The sequence below is a fragment of the Phyllostomus discolor genome, chromosome 1 (assembly GCF_004126475.2).
Source record: "Phyllostomus discolor isolate MPI-MPIP mPhyDis1 chromosome 1, mPhyDis1.pri.v3, whole genome shotgun sequence".
In the NCBI taxonomy this organism is placed as follows: domain Eukaryota; kingdom Metazoa; phylum Chordata; class Mammalia; order Chiroptera; family Phyllostomidae; genus Phyllostomus; species Phyllostomus discolor.
This window is the reverse complement of record NC_040903.2, coordinates 173,027,187-173,040,501: the sequence shown is the minus strand read 5'-3', so window position 1 is coordinate 173,040,501 and position 13,315 is coordinate 173,027,187. Positions and strand designations below refer to the sequence as shown.

General features: G+C 45.7%; 1 long non-coding RNA gene across 1 annotated transcript; it reads left to right on the top strand.

Moving 5' to 3' along the window:
• Positions 1-341: 341 nt before the first annotated feature.
• On the top strand, positions 342-10,063 carry LOC118502335. The gene is made up of 3 exons (XR_004905035.1): positions 342-423; positions 4,828-4,832; positions 10,051-10,063. It is a non-coding gene; the product is annotated as an uncharacterized LOC118502335 (long non-coding RNA).
• The last annotated feature ends 3,252 nt before the right edge of the window (positions 10,064-13,315 follow it).

Below are 13,315 nucleotides of genomic sequence, written 5' to 3'. Positions count from 1 at the left end.
GAAGCTATTCCGGTGATTCCGAGGGCCTCAAAGCTCTGGGCCACTGGTGACTGGCAGCTTCATCACGATAATGCAGTGCTTATACATCACATCTCATGCAGAGTTTTTTGGCAAAACATCAAATCACACAGGTGACTCAGCTTCCCTACAGGTCAGATTTGGCACCCTGTGACTTCTGGCTTTTTCTAAAACTAAAATCATCTTTGAAAGGGAAAAGATTTCAGAACTTTGATGAGATTCAGGAAAATATGACAGGGCAGCTGATGGAGGTTGTGAGAATTGTGTGAGGTCCCAAGGTGCCTACTCTGAAGGGGACAGAGGTGTCATTGTCCTATGTACAATGCTTTTAGTATCTTTTTCAATAAATGTTTCTATTTTTCATATTACATGGCTGGATACCTTCGGGACAGACCTTGTAGGTCAGTATTTTTGTAAATTTTCGTCGAGGGCCAGATAAAATCAAGCAGTGGCTTAGATATGGCTTTTGAACAGTGGGCTTCTGACCTCATTGTGTGCAGCTCTGCAGAGCTGCCAAGTCAGGTGTGACCTGCCAGGTGACAAAGGCGCTGTGAGGATGACCTCAGAGAAATGATGACGTTTCCCCCAAGGTGACTGTTGGGAGCAGCCCGGGCTCTCTCTGGGCTGTCTGCGGGTGCGAGGGTGAGGAGGGAGGGAAGGAGACGTCAGATGACTGCTTCCAACGAGCTGTTTTGAGGGAGTTTCTTCACTGGAGCTTACCTGCTCTTCTTGAATTCCCACCTCAATTTAAAAATTAAAATTAAATATTTGGTTAAAGGCAGAATCCAACATTCTGACCTGAAAAATGGTTCCAGAAACAAGCAGGAACAACTGCAACTGAAACCCTCTGCCTGTGGCAACACTGATGGCAAAGCCCTGACTCTTTCATGCTGTTCCTTCCCCCGTCCGTGTGGTCCTTCTTTCATCTGACGCACATTTACTAAGCTTTGGCTGGTGAGGCAGCCATCCAGAGCTGCTGGTGGCTCACCCCGCAGTCACAGTGAGCCGCAGCTAAGAACAGGAGCCCTGGCGCCTCTTCTCAGGGGCAAACCTGGCTCAGAGCAGCAGTGTGGTCTCCTCAGAGGGCTCCTTCCCTCCCTCCTTCCCTTTTAATCTGGGCCATTGTTCTCAGATGTGGTGAGGATGGTGATTTCCCAAAGCACGGCTGTTATTTTGTTTCCATATTCAGCCCACCTTGATGCCGTATGTTTAATTTCAAGGCACCATGGGACCCTTTTTTTCCCCTCTGCTTCTTAGAAACAGGTCCTCCGAGAACTGTCCCTTGGCTCCTCCCCCATCACAGACACCTTGTTACACCAACGCCCCCTCATCAGAAGAGCCCAGAATGATGCTTTCCTGCTGTCATTGTCGGGAATCCACGCCCTAGTGGGGAGTCACATGGCTGTCAGGAGCATGGGGCCCAGAGCTCCTCCCTCCTGACAATAGGTGGGGGAAGGTGGGGAAAGGAAGGAGGACTCTCCAGCAAAAGCCAACAGCACACAGCCCCAGGAGGCAGGAGACCTGGGGGCTTCCGGGCTCCCGTCCTGGCTCTGCCAGTAAACATCCAGAACTTGTCCAGCCCCCAGGCAGATGGCTTCACCTTTCTCTTCTTCAGTTTCTTTATCTGTCTCTCTGGAATGGGTGCCTGCTTTGGCTATGGGGCTATAGGGCGACCACTAGAGACAATGAGATGTCACATGTTAAAAGATTCCAGTTGTATCTAAAAATTAGTTTTTATGGAGGACAGATTGCTATAGGGACAAAGAGAGTCCTGCTGATCCCCTACCACTTGCTCAGGCTTTTCTGTGGCTGCGAAGTCAGGTGAATCGCCTCTGTGATCTGGGCCTGCAGGTTCATGCCCAGGCGGCTTGGGAAAGGGTTGAGAAGCCAGAAGCCTGTTACACAACAAATTCATAGGGCAAGTACTTAGAGATGGTATCACTGCTGGTCCCTATGGTTGTAAAAAATGCAGTGTGGTTTCAAAGGCTTTAGCAAGAGTGTCTTCAAAGGCACCAGTGGGAGAATATTCGCTTTGCAGGCAGGTCTTTCAAACTTCTTTTTCTCTTTGTGCATACACCTCTGTTTCTTCCTCTATTTACCCCATTTCACTTATTTTTTTTATATTACTTTGTCTTTTTATTCCCACTTCTTCTGGTATTTCTCCCTTAAACTGATCGTAATTCAATACAAGACTAAAAACAATAATTATTCAAGGTTCATTGAGTTTTAAATACCCTGTTCTGATTTTTAAATTGGATGGATAGAATATTTTACAAATGGTGAAACCATCAAGCAAGAAAGCTTATTTTTCACCAACATACTAGAATTTTTTTTTTTTTTTACAACTGAGAGTTTTGAAACTATTTGCAGAGGATTGTTTTCAGGTCCTTAATGAGAGCAAAATCTTCCTTTCAGGGAAGATTTTTAGAAACAGCCAAAAAGGAGCTGAATTTGCCTCTGAATATTTACCAGCTCTGTCCTTAGCACCTTGAAAACAGACTTTTATGTCCCCCTCCCTGCCTTGGGCAAGCTCTCTGGCTCTTGTCCCCAGTACATCCCATGTCTGCCTGCTCGGTTTTGGGGTCTGGGAGGCACTGTCCTCAGACTTGAGTAAAAGGGGCCCTTGTCCTGGGCCTTACACTTTATGGGGCCTGCTCTGGCCCTCCCCCAGCCCTGCCCTTCCCACAGAGTGAGGAGTTCACGGGCCGAGTGGCTCTGTCCTGGGAGCCTGTGCACCCCCCCGCCCCCAGACCTTCCCTGAGATACCAGGAACTCCCAAATTCCCTGCCCAAAGGTCTCCACATCCAATTTCAGGGCCCACACAACCTCTTTCTCAGCTTGCACTACTGTTGTGCTCACCCTTGGTGGAGAGGAGGTCAAGGGCAGCTGTTTGTGTGTGTGTGTGTGTGTGTGTGTGTGTGTGGTTTGAGAGTGAGGCTGGGGCTTCGAGGTGCATTCATCTGATGCCCCTTGTGGTGTGAGGTAGAACTGGGAATGACAAGAAAATGGTTCAGGGGGACCTACAGCTTGGGGTTTGGGGGCTCTCCCCTGTGATCATATTTGGACTTCACATTTTAAGGAGCATGAAAATTCTAAATCTGAACCTGGCATTCCATCTTGTTAGGAAGGGATATTTGTCAATGTTGGAGGCTAGGACATAGTTTATTTCACATTTTGTTACCTTGATTTATAATTTTAAAATTCTGAGGCACGTGTTCCCTGTTTGTCCTCTTACCCTGTGCGTGTTCAGGGCCTGAGCTGGGGCAGGCCTGCTGCCCCGGCCCAGTGCCTGCCTCTCAGCCCAGCCTGGTTTACGGCTCCCCAGCGTGTCATGCCCAGTGGCCCAGGGCCAGCCTGCACCCAGCCCTGACTTCTGAGAGCCCTGGGGGATCCCCACAACTGGGAACCAGAGCTGGTGAATTGGTGTGGGGATTAAGCTGGGTCATTGACTTGTCTGTCCCCTCTCACCCCACTGGATGGTTATTTATTTATTGTTGTTCAGTTACAGTTGTCCCACCTTTCCCCCATTGCTCTCCCTTACCCCATCCCCCTCCCCCCGCCAACTCTCCCCATTGTCTGTGTCCATGAGTCCTCTATTCCGGTTCCTCGGCTTGCTCCCCCTGTGCCGCCCCCTCCCCCCGCCCCGTCACCCCCCTGCTGTGGCCTGCAGGCTGGCTCTTCAGGCAGCCCCACAAGAGATCTGGGGCACAGGCAGCACAACGGTTAGAGACAGTGAAAGGCATCTGGGGCTCTGCCAAAACCTCAAGATGAGGGTTCGGGTGGGCCAGGCCAGGAGAGAGCAGAGCCCAGACCCGGGGCAAGACTGTAAGTGAAGCCTGTAAAACCCATTCCAGAGTCAGCTGCGGGAGGAGCAGCTGAGCACTGGCTGATCAAGGACAGTGGTGCCTGCTGTGGTCCCCCAGAGATGCGTATGTTGAATCCTAACCTTTGAGGTAATGGCATCAGGAGGTGGGGCCATTGGGAGGCAATTAGGTCATGGGGATGGACTCATGATGGGCACTACTGCCCTCATAAAAGAGACCCAGAGAGCCTGCTTGTCCCTTCCACTGTGCGAGGACACAGTGAGAAGGCGTCAACTATGATCCAGAACCTGCTCAGGCCGGCACCTTGATCTTGGTGCCTCCAGAACTGTGAGAAGTTAAATGCTGTAGCTTGTTACTTACCCAGTCTGGTATTTCATTATAGCAACCAAAGTGGACTAAGACAGTCCCCTCTGGAAATGTGCTTCTCAGCACGCCTCTCATGGAGGTGCCGTGAGGTGTGGGAAGGGGCCTGGGGTCAGTGTGGGGTTGGAGCTGAGAGCCCAGGGGCCTGCGGGGGACAGCAGAGCTCATGCGGTGCTCTCAGAGGCACCAGGCCCAGCTCTCACAGGACCTCCTCCCACCCGGCGCCCTGCTCTCCTCTGGACATTCTGTGGGCTCCGAGATGGGGAGTCCAGTGGCAACAGGAGCACTGTGAGGACTGGAGGGGGTGGACTGAGGCACTGAAGCGCAGGGCAGCTGCAACTGGCAGGAGTCCTGCTCACACTCCAGGTTCTTCAGAAGCTTCCCTGATGGACCTACCCCTTGCTGGGACCCTCACGGCTTAGGAATCAGGGCACGTATTTCTCCGTGTTCGGTGCCCTCTATGGGGCAGGCATTGTTTTCCTCCAACAGTGGTGAACGAGGCCTTATACTCTAGTGGGCAAGACGGACAAGGAAGAATCAAACAGATACATAGATAGATACCACATTTCAGGTAGGAATATGTGTCGTAAACAACACAAAGCAGGGCATGAGGATTGGGGAGACTGAGTGGGGAGAGGATCATGAAAGGCCCCTCAGAGGAGGTGCCATCAGAGCAGAGGCCCCGAGGAAGTGAAGAGGCCCTGTGGATAGGAGCCAGGAGAGCCACTTGGCTGGGCAGAGGCCCCGAGGCAGCCTGAGTGGAATGAGTGACAGTGGAAATGAGGGCGGGAGGCAGCCAGGGCCTGGGTCATGCAGGGGCTCAGTGGCTGTTGTGAAGCCTCTGGATTTTGTTCTGGTGATGGGATATTGTTTCAGGGTGTGATATAATATGACACGCATAGGAAAGGGGACACTGGACTTCTGTGCAGACAGTGGGCTGGGGGAGGCCAGGTTGGGAGCCTGGAGCCTCCTGAGGAACTCCAGGCCAGAGATGCCGGCATGCAAACTCGGTCCGGTGTTCTCATCCAGAATCCAGGTCTCATTCAGGGAGTTCACGTACTTAGGTGGGCAGAGGGGGCGGAATATATATGTGTATTCTGTCCACTCACTGCTAACTAAATTTTAGCATCCCTTCCTGCTAAACACAGGCAACAGATCTCTTTAACATGAGCTGTGCCCATGACTTTGTCACTCCCAGAAATCACAGACGTTCCTGCAGGTATCTCCAAACATGGTTTACATTCATTGCCACTCTGAAAGTATAATAGTTATTAGATCTTTTCACCTAAAGTGGTAATAATAAAGCACAGATATTAATATAAGTTTGTTATTTAAAATATTTTGGTATCTATATTTCAATATGACCGATTTCTTTTGTCATCCGCAGTATTTTATTTTATGTGTTTAAAAACATGGTTCTGACACAGCGGTCCAGGGGTTCCTGGCAGGACTGGTGGAAACGGTGTATGTGATGAGGCACCATCAGGGCCTGGATGTATTTTGCATGCAGCACGGGCAGTGCAGGCTGATGGGTTAGGAGTGGGAAGGAAGAGGATTTGAGACTCCGGGGTCACTGGCCTGTGCAAGTGGACGAAAACTGGCAGCGTTACAGGGAAGAGGAAGACGAAGGGAAGAGCAGGTCTGGGGGGACACAAAATAGAAACTTCCATGTGGGGCATGTTGATTATTGGACAGCCAAGAGCAGAAGCCCAACGGGCAGTCATACATTTGAACCTAGAGCTCAGGAGGGAGACTGAGGCTGGAGATTCGAATTTGGGAGGCACTAGTCTACAGACTGTGCTTCAAGCCACAGGACTGAATGTGGCAAATACCACTTGCACTCATCTGCTAGATAAGACAACCGAGGCGAAGGACAATAAAGTGTGGTACCCACTATGGGCAGAGCCTGCTCTTTAAGCCTGGTCCTCCTCTATCAGGCAGCCCCCACTCCGCTCCAGCAGGCTGAAAGTAACTCTGTGTGCTGGGGCAAGGCCCTCACATTAGGACCGCTGCAAAGAGAAATTATTTGACAGGAGCATCCTCGCATCCGAAAGACAAGCTATGTGACATTTCTTTCCATCCTGACAAGTGGAACATCAGCTCCTAAGTCAGACCTTTGCGTGTCTGGGGAGCCCAGTCATTTCACATGCACCGGACCGCTCCAGCCATGACGTATTTCGGCCGAGATTACTTTAAAAAAGTGGTAATTTAACTGCACAGCCAGAGACATTCTCATATGCGATTGCTCACATCGATGCTAAACCTCAAACACTATTTACCAGGAGCACAAGGGTGGTTAGTAATTTTGTTTTCAGACACGAACGTGTGGAGTGGTCGTGAACGACGTGACTGACTGGCCTTGGTTTCCTTATCTGTTATCGAAAAGGGTTCAGCAAGGTCTTGTGAACATCCCCAAGGCTCTAAAATGAAGGTTTGCTTTCCTCTCGACTTGCTTCCACTTGTGTGAATGCCCAGTAATTCCAGAAAAATTGCCCATCCAAGTAGAGGGGTGGAGAGCTCCAGGCGAGGAGAGTTCCAGGTGAGGTCATCAGTTTCTGTTCCCAGCTGGCTGCTCCAATCTGGGGTGATTCTTTTTATATTTTGGGGTCTCCATCCTTTTTAAGCTCCTGAATAAGAAGGGAAGCTTTCAGAAGTGACTGGAGGGATGAATTTCGTGATTGTAGACCTCTCTGGACACAATACAAGAAGCCCAGAAGAATCCTGTGTTTGAATCCCCCTGAAAGTGTTTCTCAGGAACTCTGTACCACACAGATCATGGCGTTCGCACAGAGATAAAATGCAGTGCAATGGGAAGAATGTGGGCTCTGGGGAAAGAAGACCCAGCCCCATTCTCCGGGCTGCCACTTGCTAGCTGTGTGGCCTGGGGACAAGTTTCCGATCACAGCCACCAGTGGGTGCCTACAATGTGCCAGGTGTTTTAAAGGAAAGGTTTCTTTCCAGCAGGATAATCACTTCCATTTGGCATATGAGGAAACATTACATACAGTTCAGTGCAGGTCCCCAGCTAGAGGGTGTCCAGGACTCAGACACAGGTTATCCAGTGGACCCCTGTTCTGCTCATTACAGCAGGGAGGCCTGGGGTAGAAAATACACGTGGAGAACCTGAGACATAATTGTTGCTCAGTGAACACCAGTTTCCTCTCCCTCTCTCTCTCTCTCTCTCTCTCTCTGTGTGTGTGTGTGTGTGTGTGTGTGTGCGCGCTAAAGCACATAATACAGGCTCACAATTCCAGAGGAGATTCTTCCCAATCTGTAACTCCACTTCCTTCCTTCCTTTCTTCCATCATTTACTTTCCACCAGCATAAGAGTCACTGAGAAGTATCTGTCGCTGGTCCATGAATTACGTGACCACCAGGAGGCTTCGGCTTCTGCACCCTTTCCCTCAGCAGGCTGGGCTCTGCCATTGATGTCCAGGTCTGTGGGAGGAGCATTTCTGCAGAGCTTAGAACCAGCTCCTGTATGCTGAGCACTCACTATGGGCCAAGCATAGCAGCCAGCATTTGGAGTGTATTTTCTCACTTTATCCTCAGAAGAGACCCATGAGGTAGGTACGGTTGATATCTGTATTTCAGAGATGAGAAAACTGAGTTTTAGAGTGGGCCGGTCACCTTCCTAAGGCCACACAACTTGCCAGTGACAGCCAGAATTAGACATCAGGTCTGCCTGACTCCTATATTCTTCACGCCCCTTGGAAAAGAGGCATTTCTTTGAGCAAATTGGGCTTTGCCCATCTCTTCCCAGCTGTCTGCTTTTCTCTCCCCATAACTCAGTAAAACAAAAATAAGCCAAAAACAGGTTATTTGTGAAATGAAGATTTCTAGGCATTTGGAGGGCCCAGGGCTTTCAGTAAATAGTCCAGCCATGGCCAAAGGGAAGCTCTATGTGTCATGTGGCAAAGGCCACACGGACAGTCACACCCCTGCTTTGTAATTGTACCCCTGGCATCCCACTAAGGTTATATTTAACATAAAAACACCTTCTTGAGTATATTTATCATGAAGTTATTTTAATATCTAAAATTTAGAAGCAATATAAATGTCCAAAATAAGGAACTGGTTGGGAACTACTGTGCATGCATCAACACGAGTGGTCACCATGCAGCCATTACAGTGGTGATAGCCTAGACTATTTAGGAATAAGCAAGCATTTATGGACATATCATATATGATTAAGTGCAGAAAGTACAGTGTGAGATACACATGCAACTGAGCCCACTGTGTGTGCGTGTAGGCAAGTCCGGAAAGGGATTAACGAGAATGGGGCTGGTGGTGTTGGGTTGGTGAGATCGCAGGTGCTTTTGTTTCGTTTTGTTTTTGAAAAGCAGTTCCCAAAAACAATAAAATACCGAGGAATAAACCTAGCCAAGGATGTAAAAGACCCATACTTGGAAAATTATGAGACATTGAAGAAAGAAATTGAAGAAGATAAAAATAAGTGGAAGGACAGACCGTGCTCATGGGTAGGAGGAATTAGCATAGTTGAAATGTCCATACTACCCAAAGCAATCTATAGATTCAATGCAATTCCTATCAAGATTCCAATGACCTATTTCACAGAACGATACAAATAGTTCAAAAATTTATGGAACCACAAAAGACCCTGCATAGCAACAGTGATACTGAGAAAGAAGAACAAAGTTAGTGGAATCATGCTACCTAGTATGAAATTATACTATAAGTCCATAGTAATCAAAACAGCATGATACTGGCATAAAAATAGACACATAGATCAATGGAACAGAATATAGAACCCAGAAATAAACCCACACCTTTATAGTCGATTAATATTTGACAGAGGAGGCAAGCACATACAATGGGCTAATGATAGTTTATTCAATAAATGGTGCTGGGAAAATTGGACAAATACGTGCAGAAAAATGAAACTAGACACCTTCTTACACCACACACAAGAATAAATTCAAAATGGATTAAAGACTTAAATGTTACGCCTGAAACCATAAAAATTGTAGAAGGAAACAGGCGGCAAAACCTTGGACACTGCCCATAGCACTATTTTATCTGATATACCTCCCCAGGCAAGGGAAACAAAAGAAAAATAAACAAATGGGACTACATAAAATAAAACGTTTTTGCACAGCAAAGGAAAACATACCCCAAATTAAAAGACAACCTAAAGAATGGGAGAACATATTTGCAATACAACTGATAAAGGGTTAGTATCCAAAATTTATAAAGAACTTACAAAAATCAACACCAAAAAAAGCAAACAACCCAATTAAAAAATGAGCAAAGGACTTGAATAGCCACTTATCCAAAGAGGACATACAGATGGCCAACAGATATATGCAAAGACATTCAATGTCACTAATCATCAGAGAAATGCAAATTAAAACCATGATGAGATATCATCTCACACCTGTCAGAATGGCTATCACCAATAAATCAACAAACAACAAGTGCAGATGAGGGTGTGGAGAAAGGGGAACCCTTTTGCACTGTTGGTAGGAATGCAGACTGGTACATTCATTGTGGAAAGCAGTGTGGAGATACCTCAAAAAAATTAAAGTTGGATCTGCCTTTTGACCCAGTGATCCCATTTCTGGGAATACATATCTGAAGAACCTAAAACACTAATTCAAAAGAACATAAGCATCCTTATGTTCATTGCAGTGTTATTTACAATTGCCATGATGTGGAAGCAGCCCAAGGCCTCTCAGTAGATGAGTGGATAAAACAACTATGGGGCATTTACACAATAGAATACTACTTGGTTGTAAAAACTCCTCACAAAATTTTACCCTTTGCGACAGGATGGATGACCTGGAGAACATTTTGGTAAGTGAAATAAGCCAGTAAGAGAAAGACCAATACTATATGATTTCACTCATATGTAGAATCTAACGAACAAACTGAACTAACAAGTAAAACAGACAGACTCATAGATAGAGAGTAGGATGACAGCTAAGTGGGGGGAAGTTAGGGATGGAGGGATTGAGCAAAGAAGAAAAAGGACTCATGGGTATGGACAATAATGGGGTGACTGTGGGGATATGGAGGTATTAGAGGGCTGAATGGTATTGGAAAAAATAAATAAAAATTTTTTAAAATGAAAAAAAGCAGTTTCTGCTCATGTCAAAAAAGTTCAGGCAATGAAGAAGGTGTAAAGTTGAAAGTATTTCCACTTTCCAGTGGCAATTCCTATTGCATTTTCTTGTGCCCTTTTCATGGATGAATTTCTAAATTTAAAAAGCTCCTCAATGTTATTTTTAGCTATAAACACCACAAAACAAGTCTTTTTTTTCCCCACAATAGGCAGTACCTGTTTCTTTTGCATCATCTGGATTCATTTAATAAGATTTTACTTTCTTTATTTCCAATTTTTAATTTGAAAAATTTCAGACATACAAAAAATTTAGAATAGAATGTAATGGTCACATGTATACCTACTACCCAGTATAGAAATAAAACTGTATTTTAAATATTTCTAAATATAATGGCCCAATTTCTAAGGCCATTGGGTACACCCCCTAATCCCATCCCTCCCCCTTTCCTGTTGGTGGTCATGACTCTCTTGAATTTGCTGTTTATCATATTTTTCTACTTTTGCTATGTATTAGGTTGGCCAAAAACTTGTGTTTTTTTTTTCCATAAGATGGCTCTAGTAGCACTTAGTTGTCTTTAACATCATTTGAAACAATTCTGTTAGATTGTATTGTGACAGCTGTCATATCAACGTGCATTTAAAAAAACTTATCAAAATTGAATTTTTGTGCAGCCATTTTACTATTGAAGATAGAAGAAAATACACAACATTTTCAGCACATTATGCTTTATTATTTCAAGAAAGGTAAAAATGCAACTGAAATGCAAAAAAGATTTGTGTAATGTATGGAGAAGGTGCTGTGACTGATTGAATGTGTCAAAAGTGGTTTGTAAAGTTTAGTGCTGGGGATTTCTCACTGGACGATGCTCTGTGGTTGGGTAGACCATTTGAAGTTGATAGCTATCATATAGAGACATTAATTGAGAACAATCCATGTTATACCACATGGGAGATAGCTGTCATACTCAAAATATCCAAATCAACAAAGTTATTGGTGAAAAAGAAAAATGTGTCTTTTATGTTATAGAAAAAATACCATATGGACTTTTTTGCCAACCCAATACATATAGCCCTCAAAAATATTTGCTCTTGCTTTACATGTTTTACGTTTTTCTATAATTTATACTATCTTGTATGTCTCCTTTCCAACTTGTTTGTTTCACTTAATGTTATTTTTGTGAGATTTATCCATATTGACACAAATCATTCCTTCTTGCTGCTGTTTAATATTGCTGTGCATAAATGTAGCAGTCCCTGTTGGTGTTCCACCTGCTTATATCTTCTCGTGCTCACCCTTTCCTTGCACACACATCATTGCCTGAGGGATTTCTTTGGCTGCTGGGGCCTTCTTTGCTCTGGACTTAACAGATGCCAGGAGCAGCCCTCATGCATGCCTGAGGGGTGTTGATGGATAGATTCCCCACTCCTTTGCTCTTCAGGCAGGATAACTCTGAGTGACACACATGCTCTGCACTGTCTCCTGGACTTTCAGGTGGGACTAAGCTCCACTTAGGTGCCCATAGTGGTAACTAGATTGATAATCACCTCAGGTTGGGTTCTCTAGAAGCTGATGCTGAACCAGAGCTTGGGGCACAAGGTAAAGTTACTAGGAGTTAACATCTGCAAAAGGAAGTCCAACACCAAGGAGTTAAAAAGGAAACATTCACCCATACTGGTAGGAGGGGCAGAGAGAGGCAGATGGGGTGGAGAGGATGCATCACAAGGCAGCAGCTGGAGGACTGGGCGAGTCAGTGGCTGGTGGACAGGGTGGTCCCACATGTATGTGCAGATAAACTGGGAGTGAGGCAGACCATGAAACCCAGGGTTCCAGTGCAGGGAAAAGAAAGCCTCAAAACCTCTGACTGTAAAAACCTGTGGGGGTTGTAGTGGCTGGAGAAACTCCCAAACTCACAGGAGAGTTCATTGGAGAGACCCACAGGGTCCTAGAATGTGCACAAATGTGCCCACTCAGGAATCAGGACCAGAAGGGCCCAATTTGCTTGTGGGAAGCAATGGAAGTGACTGAAAGTGGGGGGGCTGAGAGCTCAGCAGGCAGCATTGTTCCCTCTCTAACCCCTCCCCCATGTAGAGCATCACAACACTGTGAAGTGGGTAGCCCTGCCCTGGCAAATACCTAAGACTCCACCCCTTACAACATAACAGGTGTGCTAAGATAAAGAAAGGTGGCCCAAATGAAAGAACAGATCAAAACTTCAGAAAAACAAATAAGTGACAAAGAGATAGCCTAGTCAATCAGATGCAGAGTTCAAAACACTGGTAATCAGGATGCTTGCAGAAATAGTTGAGTATGGTTGCAAAATGGAGGAAAAAGTGAAGGCTGTGCAAAGTGAAATAAAGAAAAATATATGGGGAACCAACAGTGAAGGGAAGGAAACTGGGACTCAAATCAATGGTTTGTATCATAAGGAAGAAATAAACATTCAACCAGAACAGAATGAAGAAATAAGAATTCAAAAGAATGAGGAGAGGCTTAGGAACCTCTGGGACAACTTTAAACATTCCAACATCAGAATCATAGGGGTGCAAGAAGGAGAACAGGAAGAGCAAGAAATTGAAAACTTATTTGAAAAAATAATGGAGGAGGACTTCCCCATTCTGGCAAAGGAAATAGACTTCCAGGAAGTCCAGGAAGCCCAGAGAGTCCCAAAGAAGTTGAACCCAAGGAAGCACACACCAAGGCACATCATAATTGCATTACCCAAGACTAAAGATAAGGAGAGAATCTTAAAAGCAGCAATAGAAAAGGAGACAGTTACCTACAAGGAATTCCAATAAGACCATCCGCTGAGTTCTCAAAAGAAACCTTACAGGCAAGAAAGGGCTGGAAAGAAGTATTCAAAGTCATGAAATGCAAGGACCTACATCCAAAATTATTCTATCTAGCAAAGCTATCATTTAGAATGGAAGGGTGGATAAAGTGCTTCTCAGATAAGGTCAAGTTAAAGGAGTTCATCATCACCAAGCCTTTATTATATGAAATGTTAAAGGGATTTACATAGGAAAA